This window comes from Bombus vancouverensis, chromosome 13, assembly GCF_051014615.1.
Source record: "Bombus vancouverensis nearcticus chromosome 13, iyBomVanc1_principal, whole genome shotgun sequence".
Lineage (NCBI taxonomy): Eukaryota > Metazoa > Arthropoda > Insecta > Hymenoptera > Apidae > Bombus > Bombus vancouverensis.
In genome coordinates this window covers 3,782,726-3,798,525 of record NC_134923.1, presented here as the reverse complement: position 1 = coordinate 3,798,525, position 15,800 = coordinate 3,782,726, and the positions used below count along the sequence as shown (strand labels likewise).

Here is a 15,800-nt window from a genome sequence, read left to right as displayed (position 1 = left end):
AATAATCGAAGATCACGTCCTCTCTCTCTCTCTCTCTCTCTCTCTCCCTCTCTTTCTTTCTTTCGCATTCCTAATTGGAGAAACAAAGGTACGCAAAGATAGAAACACTGTTGTAGGTGTGTCACAGTGAACGTCGGCATCCGTTAAATGCTTCCCTTGCATGGACAAAGCTCGCCATTAGTTCGCCCCTTTGAGAGAGAATTATTCGAGGACAAAGGAAGATCCACTAGCTAGATCGTTACTTTCGTATTCATCGAATGCACTTTACCCTTTGTCGGTGTTTTATTCCCCCTGATACGTAAATGCCAAACCTATCGATACCGGTTTTCGCCTAAAATCATTCCGATCGAGAAAAGCCTCATCCGAGATCGTCCAACAAAGAACGTCAACCAAACTTTTTAATACCTAATATTGAAATTATCTTTTGACAAGATATTTTAATTAAAAGATCGTTAAGTCCGTGATTTACAATATGCTTTGATATCCTGCCACGCGGTTGCTTAATATTTTCATTTACCGAATACGATGCGTTTATGAGTGAATACGTATTTTTATGTTTTATATCTCCTATGGTAGCGACTTGATTGTGGGGGACGAGAAATAAAAGCTATAAAATAGCCAAAAAAAATTCAGAACAATTCGTGCCAAATACATACCCAAGTTTTATGGCGTACACGTACCTATTGTATGGAAATTATTCGCGAGCATATATCATTGTTCGAAATGGAGATTGGATTCACAATGAACATGTTAATCGGATAAATTTTCTACGGCAGATGTAGTTTAGCCTCAGTTCGTTAACATATTCATTGGGTATGATACGGATTCCAGTACTTTTACGTCATGTATATCAATTTGATTACGAAGGGCAGAAATTAAAAGTTATAAAAACGAATTATATCGAAAATTATTTTTTCGAAAATGCTATTAAAAACGCGAACGTGTTAGTAAAAATAATCGCGTAAATATTCTCTACAATTGTTTGCAACAGACGTAGGCTAGTTTGGCTCATCGACACGCGAAACTTTACATTCCTTCATTCGGTATCAGTTGTTCGCTCGACTCCTGGATTTTGTCCAGGAACGCGTGTTCTTCCTTCTAGGAGATTCTTGGAGATCGACCGGCGCAAACACTTTGATCGAGTTTAAACCGGACGAGGTTCGTTTAGAAAGCACGCGAAATCGCAAGATCGAGAGTTTCGAAGCCGCGTCGAGTATCCACTTAAAGTCGCAAACAGCCAGGCAAAAATTAGCCTGAAAGCTATATAACTTTATCGATCGGAAGGAAAAACAGGAAGATGCAAGAAATACGTGTCCGTGTATAAGTTTTGAGAGGTGAGGCTTGCCAACAAAACAAGCTAGAAACTTTCGAGCTCTCGTCTATTACACAAATACCATCGGGAATTTTCGATTCGCGGTTCGGTTCTGTGCTCGTATCGATTCCGGAAACAACTATTTTATGATTTTCAACGAGTTCTACGTATGTGTATTATAGTTTCCTTCTAGTGTTTACGCTTTTCACGCGAAAACAAGTTGTTTGGTTTAGTAATCGGGAAATTACATGGAGGATGCAAATTTGAAGGATGAAAAGTCGAGGAAGGAGCGAAACACGCTCGAAAACGAGGAAATATCGAGTGGGTGGTGAATCGCAGTTATGAGTGGAGCGCGGTAGGTCGATCAATCGAAAAGCAAAAAGTCCATTGTTGGAGACGATTCTTCTGTAGAAAGTTTTTCAAGAATTTTCTCTAAACTAGGGAGAATCGCTATTTATTCGATACTATGTGTACGTATATATTTCCTGGAAAGAGGATCGCCAGTTTCTGCAAAGGATATCTTGTAGTTCGCAAAGTTTCACGATGTAATACATTTACCACTGGACGAATTTTTGTGTCTTGCACACAGCGCTTATTTCGAAATGATATACACAGGTATCACAGAACAGAACATCTAAGCATGAATCTCGTTTATTTTTAGTAATATTAGACAATTTTTAAACTATAATCTAAATTGCTCAGGTTAAATCTAGGTCGTGACGATAATTAGTGAAAATAATTATCCTGACAAATCCGTGAAAAGAATTTGTTTTATAGTTCCTTCTTCGAGCTTCTTCTAAATCTTTATGTTTTGGCAAGCATATGCTTTTCCCATGTAGAAGGTGCTAAAATGCGTTCAAGTATAATTTATGTCATGATCTTGAGCATGATATTGACCCATTGAACGTTAAACAAATGATATAACTCTGAGACAACTCGTTAAAGAAGATAGTAAAGTACCAAGCTACAATCAGTAGTGCTACGTTTTGGCCCATTTTGAATGTAGCGTATCATCTCGAAACGGTCTTCATTGTCAACGTAAATCCTATCTTTGTACCGGAGGGAGGCTCTGTAATTACAACTACTAAGCCAACCGCGTATCCGGCTTCCAAAACTTGCCAACTCCGTCTACCGAGTCGCGGTACTTTTTCCTCTTCCGTCACGCTCTCCTTCCCTTCTCTCTATTTTCCTACCTTTCCGACCTACCAAACGAAAATCTAACTAGCAACCGTTTACGTTACATTCGAGTTGAAGTTTGCTTCCACCTTCCCTGTCCGATAATTTGCATGATGAGGATTAACGTTCCATCTTCCTAACTTATGACCAATTGACGTCCGTATGAACGTTACTCTATCTCTTTTCGAATACGTAGCATTACCAGAATCCGGAATACTATGTGTCAAATAGGGCAATCGGAGTATATATGTAACACATACGTCGAAATTTGTCAGAAGCGACAATTCACACACGGACGGTTCAAAGGAAACAAAAATGGCAGCGTGAAAAAAGCAACGCGAAGTAGATTGTGACTAGATCGAGACAAGGAAGCGATAGGTTGAAAATGACGATAAACGAGCTGTATGTCGCTGTGCGATACGGTGAGATAATATTTGCTACTCTCTCGAAATGGATTTCGCGTCTAGCCAGCAGCTGCACTTCTCTACCAGGTGTTCGTCCGTGAATATAACGCGCATCGATTACGCGAGTAATCGCAAACGAAACTTCTATCTCTATTAATCGCGTGGAAAAAGTAAGATTTCCGCTAGGAAATTTTACACGTTGTTACATTCTCCGATAAAAAAATTCAATTTTCATTATCCTGGCGAAAAATTCTAAAATCGCAGAACAAAAGTCTATAAAATGAAGCTCTGTCCTTCTCGTTTAAAACGCCCTATCTACCATTCCGAAATATCGAAGAAATCTGAACTTTCATAATTTTTTTTGCGCCATAAATTTTGCCCACCTTAAATTCGATTAAAATTTTAATTATCGTCGCGTGTGATTCTTCGATCGAACTTACGTATCTCGATTGTACGGATGTGATTCGCGAGAAGCAGCGCGTATCCATAGAAAGTTTTACCGATCTTCTACACTCGGTTGCGCGCTTTCTCTTGTCCTATCCTCTCGAAATTTTGGTTCTGCGAAAATACAAAACGTGACCTACTTTTCGACCCATTTTCGCGGTATCCACGGTATTAAACGCAACTGGATTTATGGCGTTCTAATTATTCCGTAGCTCGTTAGATAATACAAATCTGGGGTTCTCGTCGGGAACCGGGCTTCAAACCATACTACGTAATTGTGGACATTTTAATTAACGAGGAAATTCGATTACGTTAGCTACAGTTACGACACTGTTCAACGATAGAACCGAATAAACCGCGAATTAGGAGAACGATAATAGTTGAGCATCGTGATACCTTATACTTCAAATCGATGATCATCGATACAGTATGCTGTAATTTCGCAAGAACTAACATCCTCCGCGAAGATTCCTTAAGACTCAGATTACTCGAGGTATTTGTATTCAAATGACTCGCAATCAAGCGACTTGGTTAATGAGAACGAGCGTAGAAACTTGAAAAGGGTGTTTCGAGCTGAGTCTGTAAATATGTAACGGATTCATTAACTAACAGAGTTTTAAGTTGCTTGAATTTTATAAGGGACAGCTCTATGTTTAAATTGTGTTTACTGGAAGAGGGAAAAAGGTCCAGAATTCAAATTCAAAAGAGCAAAAGTTTATTACTACCAATATTAGTCCTATATACATTTTACGGCAGTATAAATTTATAGTACGTTTTAAAAAGTGATCTGATTTTTGTCGATATTTAATTGGTTTACTTAAATTACCGGAAAATGAAGTTATCTCCTTATTTCGGTAGTATCTTCAATTGCGCGAAAGTCTACTGAAATAAGGCTCTGCCCTATGATTTCTTGTCCAGATCGACGCTATCTTGTCCCATCGTTATCGTCCTACTAACCGATATCGTGGTGAGATATGAACGAAACGTTCTCGTATCGCAAATGCACCTCTACGTTCTCTTTAAAACGAAAGAGTTAGTCGTTCGAAACGAGTTTAGTTATCTCGACGAGCGGAATGTGGCGCGAAGCGACGACGCGACCGCAATATGGTGATCTGCCGGAAAGAGCGAAGCGAAGGAGGGGGAGTGAATAACAGAGAAACGAAAGAGCGGATTTCTTTCGAGTGTCCCTTTAAATCCAGCCACCGGTTGGCGGGGAGAGGGCCAGAAGACTAGACGGACGAGTGGAGGTAAAGCGGCACATAACAGCGAAGGGTGAAGTGGATGAGAGCTCCAAAAGGACCGAACCTCTCGACGGGGTTGAACTTTGAAATTCCATCGCAAACATCTCACTCCCGGTGAACGGGACCAGCCGCGGGAATGGCCTGGGACGATCGTTATATACTCGAATAGGAGACACAGTTCGGGTTAGCGATGGGCATTCGCCACTTCGTTTTGAAACTTTCCAAACAATTTTCTTGGGGCAATGCTCGTTTCGTTGTAACTCGAAGTATTAAGTCTGTCAGTTTCGACGTTTTAAAGGCACACACACACGTTGATCTGTAACGCGTGTTTCTTAACGTGCGATAAGGATGGACGTTGTCAAATTGTTCGAGATTTTTCCGTTTCCGACGGTGGCATTCGCGCTCTTCTAACCTCTAACTCCTCCCTTAGACCTTAGGGATTCGCTGTGTAGCTACTCGAAAAATTTTTTCCCCGGAGTACTCTCGAAACTTTCAAGATTTTTGAAACACTTCGAGTCGAGATTGTACGAGCGTCTAAGGACTCCCGAGTAACGAATAACATTCGAAGCGTGCCGAATCGTCTTCAGGCCATCGCTAACTACTCCTACTAGGACGAATCGAATTCTCCCTCCTCTTTCTCTATTCTTTTCCCTTGTCCGCCAGTGTTATTTGCTGGAATCGTAACGACGACTAACAGAGATTTAGAAATTCCAGATTTTTAGCCAAAAGATCGAGCATAAACGATGTTGAAGCGATCGTTAATGACTACGAGATTCTGAAATAATTGAATACGAAAGAGATGTTTATTACGTGTAATCGTCTATTGAATCGATTTCAACCAGACGCTTTTATTGACGAGGATTGCCTGCGAAAAGCAATTCCAATTGAATTGGATATTTTAACTGTATAAATTGGATGACTAATTCTACCAACTTTAGCGAGGATAGTCTATTTGAGGGACTTCAGTGCTTCTCCACCGCTGATCAACCTCTCGATTCGATCGTATGAGTCTCTCAATGCTGTTTCGTTGCTGCCGTTTCGTTCCGGTGTTATCTGCTATCCGATGTTGTTTACTATTAATTAAGTCTAGAATTGATGGAAATGTATTGGGACGCCAAAACAATTTATCGTACCTCGAGACAACACTTGCCGCAGACTATAGAAAGAGAGAGGAAACCATTCGATTGCTCGAGATCGTGCTCATTACGTCGAGCTAGCGTAATTTCTTCGAAACGAAGATTTTTATCTTTTAACCACTTCCAAGAAGTCTTTAGCTTTCGTTTTCGGCAAATCGTTTTTCCCTCTTTTTCCCCTCTTCCTTCTCTGTCTTTACCTTTACCCTTTCAACCTCACGGGAACCAAGTTTTTTGGTATTCAACGCGATCCGATAACGTAACAACTAAATGATGTGATTGAATGTAACGCAATTTCGATCATCCTTTTTCTCCCGAAAGAATGTCATTTGTTGTGTAGCGATTACAATGGCGTGACAATTACAAAGAAAAGCAATCATCCGTAGAATACATTACCTTAGATTTATTACGTTCGACTCGAGAGACTCGATTCTAATCGAGGATATAATTCAAGATCACAGGAGAAAGAAATCACATTTTTCATGTTCTACGGGAGAACTATTTTAAAATTCAATACGATCGAGATTGATAAAACGTTTAGGATGATAAAATCCGCGATATCAGTCAAGGAAAAGTGTCGATGCGTACTCGGATCGAAACTTATCGGATATATCGAGTTTTTTATTAACCAGGAGTGAATCAAGCGCAAAATTTTTCAAACAGATTTTTCAGCGTTTCGAGGCATTTCGAAGGCATACAGTTATCTATCGTACGTTTTACTTTGCGAAACGTGATTGATACAGTTAATAAGACTTCCGTAGTAGCCGTCGATCAGAAATTTGCCAAAGAGACCGATCGACGGTTTAAATTCGCGGGAAGAAATAAACGAAGGAAATTCAGTCGACCGAGATTACCATAGATCGATTTTTCTACCATCGCGTCGACTTTCCATTGCGTTCAGATTAAATGGAGAGAACAAAGAAAAGAAACGAACCTCCTGGTAAACGGGGTTAAAGAAAAATTATTGGAAAAATTGAGGGAAATAAAGTGCGAACGGAAGCTATAAAACATGGAAATGTGTCGAGAAATGTTGAAATGATAGAATTGACAACCAATCGTGCGAATTTTTGGTCGAATACAAACGATATATCAACTTTGGACGATGATAGAAAAACCGCTGGCACTAATTAATTAATGGTGATAAATCAATTGACGGGGCAACGAAATTACAACAAATGGTGCATATTTGTTTAGCTGAAAATAGCAAATAATCATTATTGAAGGACCCGATACATATGAGCTACGTGAATTCGTGCGAATAAATACTCGAGTACGTTCGGTCAAAGAATAATTGAATAATCCACAATTAATTGTATTCGAACTGCAATCGCTAATGAGAATCATATTACGACCAAATTTTCATAGATATTCGAGCATAGAGGGGAACAGGATTTCCATCAGAATATTTTATTCTTTGAAAATATGACGTTTTCGATATACAACATCAAAAGTCCCAATGAAAATCTATCGTCATTATCGTCGATCAGCAAAGAACTCGTAATTTTTGATACACAATATTTTACAATTCTTTGACCGTGAAAAAATGATCAGATATTGTACAAATAAACATCGCCAAGCCCTTAATCACCCTAATTACCCTACTCACTTTCCCGAGTAGAATCATCCTCTTATGGGTCAGACGCGTTGTGCAGTTCGTTCATAGCTCCTAGATATAGCATAATGTAGTAACTAAAATAGTTAAATAACAAACTGCGTTAGTATATATGGTGTTCAGAGTGGCTGCAAGATTTAAAATGAAATTGCGAAAAATGTTTGAAACAGTAGAATTTGGTTTTTACGAAGATCAGATATTTTGATTAATCCAGATAATTCCGCTTAAAAACCAGAATCATATACACCTAACTGTCGCTGCAAGGTACTTATATTGCGAGTCTATTCTTGCAACGTCTGCTGCTAATTCTGCAAGGCCTAATTTAGCCAAGAGGGCGCGGCTCCGAGCTCCCCTACAAGAAAGGTGACTCGCGATCGTTGTCTTGTCCCGTACGCTGTATCTAGAGTGAAAAGAATGACTTCCGCGTTGCCCTCCCGGGACAAGAAAACCCGTTTCGATCGTTCGATCAAACTGTCTTGGCTTTCGGGACCGTGTATGACTTTCCTGCGAAAACTTATTGTCTGAATGTCTATTCGAGATATCAGCTCCGTCACGAGACGTCTCGATATCGGTTAACTTCGTAGCGGCTGCAAATTGACTTTCGTCCACGTAGAATTCCAAGTTTCCTCGCGTTCGTTCGTTTAATATGATAACGTATCTTTTTTGCCGACGAGAAAGGGACGAAAGACATCAAAGAGAGAGATAATTAAAAATACGAGGTAATTAAGAAACAGATATATTATAAAAGTCAGAACAATTAATTCGTGGATAGATTTAAATTTATGTTCTTGCGGAAATTAAGCAAATAGGAACAGTAAAAGCATTCGTTCTCAAGCTTTTAACGCACGATAAATATGTATGCATATGAAGCTCGTCCGGATTAAGTTTTACACCCAGTTTCAAATGTATTGTCGTCATTGTTATTTCCACGTTTTCCATTTCCGGTGAATTAAACAGCTCGCGTATGTATCAACTATTTAATTTTACAACACCGAACGATACAGAATTGCGGCACGAGGACGTCGTTTTTCCTTCGTTGATAAAGCATCGTAATTTATTCTGGCTTTTTCGTCCGAATCGACCTAGCACGACGAGGCCGATGCACGTGCTCGCCTTTATCACTCAGGGCTACATCGCGGTGTTTTGCACGCACCGTGTCACGTCGCATCGGGTGCAACCAGTTTACGTTTCTTTCATTCTCACTTAATCCAGTCGCTTCATAAGCTTTCGTCTATGACACGCTAACTAGAATTTTCTTTTGTCCGTGTCGTGTATATACATGAAGTTACGTGCTGAAACGTTTCTTTTTCTACTTTGCTCCCTGCTCTTTCCGCCTTCTTCGTTACTCTTTAAACATTCATGACCAACCGATGGAAAAATCATTCGCGCCCGACGACAAGGAAAGTCGCGTGAACATTCAATTTGCTCGAGCACGCAACGAGCTCGGATTTCCTTCCGCGAAACGAACTCAACGAATTATTCGCGGAGCGGTTAAAAGTCAGCCAATTTATTCGCGTCGCGTAGCCGTGGGCGCGAAAACTTGGCTAAAAAATATCAATGCTCGCGAATTAGCAGCAGCTGCGTTACCGAGCCAGCAACATAGCTGCCTGTTAGTTTTTGCGGCGGAGAGACAATTATATTAGCGAGTTTACCCAGTGGATCGATACTGCACAGTCACTGAGTCAAGGTGAGCTTTCTCCACTCTCCTTCTCTCTCTCTCTCTCTCTCTCTCTTTCTATTTCCCCCGTTCGAACGCTCCTTTTATCCTTTGCGTTTCTACCCCCTCTGACCGCGTACGACCTGTCGTTCTTCTTCTTTCTCCCCCGTTTTTATTAACCTCTTCTAACGCTCCTATCTCGCTTTTTATTTCGTTAACTGCGAATCACGCTAAGCAACTGATAAGAAAACGAATGGACGAAGGAATCGTTGATCCGTGGAAAAGAGCAAACGGAAGTTGAAATGGCGAGTAGAAAATGGGGAATGGTAAATGGCGGGTTCCGGATGGTCACAGAGTATAATTTATCGTCGAAAATGTTCGTGGCTCTGCAATAGCTGGACCGTTATTATTGATCAGTGAAACTGTAGGTCGCGATTATCTGCGGATCGATCACACCTCGCGCACCTACCAAATCCCCTTTTCTTCCACATCGTGTATCTCCCTAGGCATTGCGTTCGAGCCTCCCAACATTTTCGGATCGCGCATACGCTGCCTTCTCCAGCACGACGACGACAACCACGCCGCCACAGCCACCGCTGCTTTTATCCTTCTCTTCGTGTACCCGATGCGATGTGACACGATTTCTGGAGCCCCTCCCTAGCGATACGTCTTCCAACTTCCCGACACGACGACCAACTTACTTACACGGGTCTAGCCATTGGTAGTTATGTTGGCGGAAGGGAATCAGCTACGCTTCTGCGTGGCGAAATCGAAGTATCTATATTGCTTTTGCAGATTGGTTATTTTTGGCGAGATGTGTTTCAGTGGCAGAATTCTGAATAAATAAAATTGCAACGATTTTATCCCTTATAATCGAATTGTTCGGATGTCACGCTGGTCAATTCCATAAATCGAAATATAGAAATACATCGAATACAAAATGACGATTACAAACGATACGTTTGAAAATGAAATCTATGAAACTCGGATTTCACGGACTGCAGAGACTTTTTGGAAATGTTCATTGCAAATCTTTGGGAAATATGGAGCAACGTTTCGAATAAGCTGATGGTAATGTGGTAACAGTAATTATGATTTACATATCTTTGCGAGATAAATGCAGATTAACTTGGCGACTGATCAACCTAAAATTTATCACGGTACTCGACCGAAAACTTGCTAAACGAGCTTACCGATGAATAAACCAAAGTTTAAGCGTTAAATCCTCCATGCCTACCTCCGGCTGATTAACATTTACCTGGTTGTGAAACTTGGTCGCGTCATTTTTGCTTAGTCGCGCCCCGCCGCGTCACTCGAGTTCGTCCTTTTCAGCGGTAAAACTGAATTTTTAAACGTCCGCTTTACAGGTTTGCAATGCCTTTTCTTCGAATTCTTCTTCTTTCTGCAAATGACGTACCACGGATCAAATACACGAAACAATTTCAGCTTTTATTTTGCGTTGATAAATCTCTACCTTTTGAACTTTTTCGATATAATGAAGCGCAAACGTAATAGAATTTGAAATAGCCAAATACGGGAAAGTATTTTTCAATGTGTCACGTGCATTAAAATACTATTACGCTCGGGGTAAATCGATTTCGAAGTTCACGCTGTCACGGTGTTTGCCTTTCTTTTGCTTGAATAAATTGCCTTGCGATATTAAACAAAATTCTGCTCGTTGTTTCGATCTAACCAAGGCACGGAGGAATCGAAAAACTGAAATATTATGCGAGAAAGATTCAATTTTGCCTGGTGGAAGGATGGACTGAAAGAATTGGAAACAATCGTTCACTGTTATTTACGATACACCGCAAACATGCCCAAGCGCCTATTGAACGAGACGCAATTCGTTTACCTATTCTACTTGGTAAGTTCCCTAGTAGAATAATGGCTGAGATTTCGTTTAGTCGTGCCCCCACACGTGATGGAAAGAACTATGACCGAAAATTCAGTATTGTTACGTGTTTTATAGTATCGGAGAATTTAAACAATGAAATTAATTTAGATTTCTATTGTCATGAAAAAAGTAATAAATTTATATTTATAGAAAATCAATATCATAAATGAAAAAGTTATCAAACAGTAAAGGAAATTGGTATCGATATCTGTAACATTAATATCAAAATTAATAGTGATTAAAATTTAAAATTAGTTTTAAAATTAGTTTCAAAATTAGTATTGATTCAATATAGATAGAACTGGAATTTTTGATATTTATCGAAATTTGGACGAAGCGATTTTAAGGCAGATCACCGAGATAGATATTTAAACGTTTCCCTAAAACAATCGCAATTCGTGCTTGATAATGGAAATGCATTTTTTTTAGAGCTCGATTGCGTTGTTATTGCAACAACGAAAATTCCACTTGTCACTCAAACGTCGCGTCGTTTCGAGCCATCGATACCACTTTAAAATATTAGATTTAATGTTCTAAAGCGTGTATCGAAATATCGAATGGAGATAGGTAATAAATTTGTTCATTGCTCGCAAACGATCCTCCTGCTGCATTACGTATTTATGATTCGAGTCCACGATATTTGCGATCCACGTAATTTGCGAAAACTTTGAAAATTGATTGCTTGTCGAAATTTCCTTTCCACCTTTTGAGCAATTTCCAGAGAGATCGGCGAATAGAAAGTAGGATTTTTCTTTCTTATCTTGCATCTTGCGAAAGAGCCGTTGCTCGCCTTTATGCGATTTCATCGTTCTTCTAGTTTCTTATCTACGATCTGACAGGAAACGCAATTTTTTCAAAATCCGCTGATTCACCTCGCGTAATAATTTATCTCGTTCAACGATTCAATCCGCAAACGTTCCTTTAGAACGGAGATAGGTAGATGATTTTATTCGAATAATGGATAGCGAATGCACATGACGAACATCGATTTATTCCGATATTCAATCCGGCAAATATATATTCTATTCTTATTTCGATAATGGTATTTACATTTATTAAAATAGTTGGCCTTTATATAATACTTACCAAATTATTGCTAGTAACAAATGCGATTCCAGTGATAATAAACTAGATGAACATTCATCGAATAAAGTCATTGATTTCAGATACGAGAGACCAGTTATTTATAGCTTGCATACCACTTTTTCTGAACCGTTCCTAGAACGTTAGTAACCCATGTGCATCTAACGTGTATTACCAGATAAGGTAGATGGTGCGTTTCAATAATTTATATCGCGACAGTTCCTATCAAAGCAACTTGAATTCGAATCACTATTTCTCATAAATGCATAAAAGTCACGAATATTGGTATAATCAAATTACGAACAACCTTTTAATTTAATCTATTAAATATAAACTAATTACGTTGAAATAAATGTTGAATATGACTAGGGTCATAAACAACGAAGAAATTTAAACAAATTTTCGAAATCGATGACAGAGATTCCACGAATAGATATCTTTTCGGCGGCCATTACTACGTCAGGGCAGGTAATCAAGAGAATTTGACCGTTATGTGATTACGCGGCTGTCAAACACGTATTACCGGATATGGGTGCCTGCGTGTGGACAAACGATCGAAATAATACGAAATATTACGTGTGTCTGATCGTTCTTGGGGTCACGTCGAAGGAATTCAATAAACACTCATCTCGAATCCAGTTTTCCCCTTCTGTTTTTCTGTCTTTCCATTTACGAGAAGAAAGAATCGATCGTTCGAGAAATCCTTCCGACGTGACGTAGCGTGCTACAATTTTATAAAACTTCAATTCGGAGCTCCCTTTTCGGAGCGATCGCGATTTCTCTGCTGTCAACTAGTTAGCCGGAAATCGAGGAACAGGTATGAAGAGAATGAGAAGTAAATGAAACTACGGGTGAAACTATGACGTCAGCAATCCGACTTTTTCTTCGTCCAGCAGCAAGGAGAAAAATCATGGGAAAGCGGAATGGGGCTGGTGGAATTTTCGAAATAGATCGCTCTCTGTTCTACGCTTTTCACTCGGCGATTTGTAAACTATCGCCAACCAGATTTATTACGTTTCTATGAAATATGGTCACCGGAAAAGATTCATCGCTTCTCTGGCTTGAAAAATCGTTCGTTTCCTCCAATTACTCTAAGTTACTTATTGCTTGCTTATTGCCAGACGATATAACACGATGCAGATACGAATGGAATGTAAATTAAAATCCGGATTTGCTCGCTACGAACGTTTCCACATGAAAGATATAAATGGACGAGTATCGAACTGCGATAGGCGCGAGTCTTTTTCGAGCGGAAACATTTTGAGAGTCATGCAATTAATGAATTATTGTCGTCTCGCCGGGAAACGGTGTCGACAGCCTTAAGCGACACGGTAAACTTTCAACGACGAGCGAACGCTAAGAGCGCTAAGTGCTCTCTTTTTATATCGATTAACATCGTTAGTGGTAAGCGTCGGTTATTTTCAACAAAGACGGAAAACGGTGATCGTCCACTGGTACTTTTCACGGCTGACCTGACGCGACATTTCGAAAAAACTTTGCCAAACACGATCTATTCCGATCGCTGATTTTCTGCTCTTCGTCGTTCCAAGCGTCTTATATTTATTAGCTTCGTAATCGGTTCCCGTTTGTAGTTCCGTCGTGACAAAGAATACCGGAGATTTCGATATTCAGGAGATTACAATTAAAAGGCTTCGCGACGAGAGTCAAGGAAGTTTCGTTAACGTGAAGCCGTTTACACTTGAAAGATTCAGAGCCAGAGAGACACTTGAAACAAACTGTTTCTTATACTCAAACACGCCGGCATCTTATTTGGCGCTCAAAGCAACGTGCTTAATGCATTTCTACTTTTTACAAACGATATTTGTTCTCGTGCACGAGGCCGGAATTGTAGCTCGTATAAATGCCTTGGCAACAAATTACTAAGCTGCCTAGCCAGAAGATTGAAACGTAAACACCCATCAGAGTTATTAATAATGTAAACCTCTTTACATTCACGACTATAAAATTCAGACAGCTACATTTTCGACATCCAAAATTTAATACAACGGAAGACACGAATTGTTAAATTAGAACATAACTTTTCGCAGTTTTATTTTTTAATTATATAGATACAATTATCCTGAAATGGTAGAGATGGAAATATCTAACAAATAGTATTCTTAGATTTTTCAAAACTGTACAACAATAAGAAGTTACGTTCGGACATAAACGAATTGATTTGGCTTAAGAAATATGTCTGCCTACGGAGGCACTTAGGTGAATCTAGCCACTGGCGAGCAATGGAATAAAAACGTCGAAAAAGCTTCGTTTTCGCTACTATTTTATGAAGCACAAAATTCTTGGGAACCTACTGACCCATATCCTTAAAAAGGCAAGTGTGACGTTTAACACGTATGAAAATTTTCCATGTATTGGACGAGCACGGCGAGATTTATAAAGTTGATTGGTAAGAGATCAGGACCGGATATCTGCACAGTATCGAGACCGGAACCGACCTCTCGATCGATCGACGTATCAAACGTCCCCTATATATTTCTTTACCCTCAAAAATAACTCACATGTCGACACGTTTCTCCCGAGCGAATATCGATTGTCGACGAAAGGGCAAATCGTATTAAAAATTATGAAATGTCACTTTTTTCTATCAGTATATAATAAAGTATTTTTAATAATGATAGTAATAATAAAAGTAAAGAAGAACATTCCAACAGTCGTATATTATTTTTCGCCATATAGAACTGCGCGTGTATTCATTACGCTGTCACCTATCGGTTTGCGCTTTGAAAGTACGAATCGAGTTAGGATAGAGCGACTCGAAAGTTCCGAGTAGCATCTGCGATAAATATGAAGCGAAGTTAAAGTGTGTAGCTGTGCATCGTCGGTTTATTAGAAAAGTGACACAACTGAAAGAAGCGAAGTTTTCAGGACAGCGATTAATAACACGACCATTTATGGATGAAAGGATTCGAACTATTTTTCTGCGACTTAGGCAACAGTCCTTGGGTTCTGAGAAACAGTTCACTTTTAGAGTCAATTTCTGCAAATATCTCAACATCGATGATATCCCGAATGGCTCTTCTATTAAACCGCGTCGGAAATATTTCCGATATTTTCGCAATCGAATCCCGTGTGGAATAGGAATGTCAGATATTTGAAAGTTCTTAAAACGCGTATGCGCCATTTCTTTGTTTTATAGCGAATCGATCTCCAAGCCGAGGTGTGCTTAAACGCGAGGATGACGCGATTTGAACGGCAATGTAATTTTAACATCCTCTCTTTCCCTCGTGAAACGCCCCAGACACGTTTCATTGTCAGTATTCGCAGCTGAAAATGACGATATCATAGTTTATGAGAACGTTGAGAATACAAGTGCAAGGATAAATTGGCCCCGGTTATTCGAGTTGATATTTTTGCATGCAACACGTAAACCAGTTGCGCCGTGCACGATAACGAATAAATTGATTTTACGGAATATATATATGCGTAATAGATTTTTCGGTAAAGTTCGGCGCACCGTACGAATCTAATGAATATGCATAGGATAAATAAATTAAACGAGTAAGATTGTGTCCCGAGGTTAATTCCAGCGGCGCTGAATCGAACGAGCAGCTTGAAATTATTAATTCGAAACAGCTCGACGAGAATCGAGTGTGACCTGACGATTTTTCTTCGTATAAAAATTCATGTATCAAGCTGCCGCGAGATTAATATATCCTGTCAACAAATGAACATGTTTCCAACACATCAACATTAGACGTAGAGATTTCCTATTAGTGTGAGATAAAAATTAGATTAGAGAAACATGCAATTCGAAAAGCAATTTTCAACTGTCGTAGCCGCGTATTGTCACGGCGTTTATAGGAAATTTCACGTTTATGCT

The 15,800-nt window shown here is 39.5% G+C and overlaps 1 protein-coding gene across 5 annotated transcripts in view; it reads right to left on the bottom strand.

The window, feature by feature from the left end:
* Positions 1-15,800, bottom strand: part of GABA-B-R2 (gamma-aminobutyric acid type B receptor subunit 2) — an 84,177-nt gene that overhangs the window by 43,820 nt on the left and 24,557 nt on the right. The window lies entirely within an intron of this gene.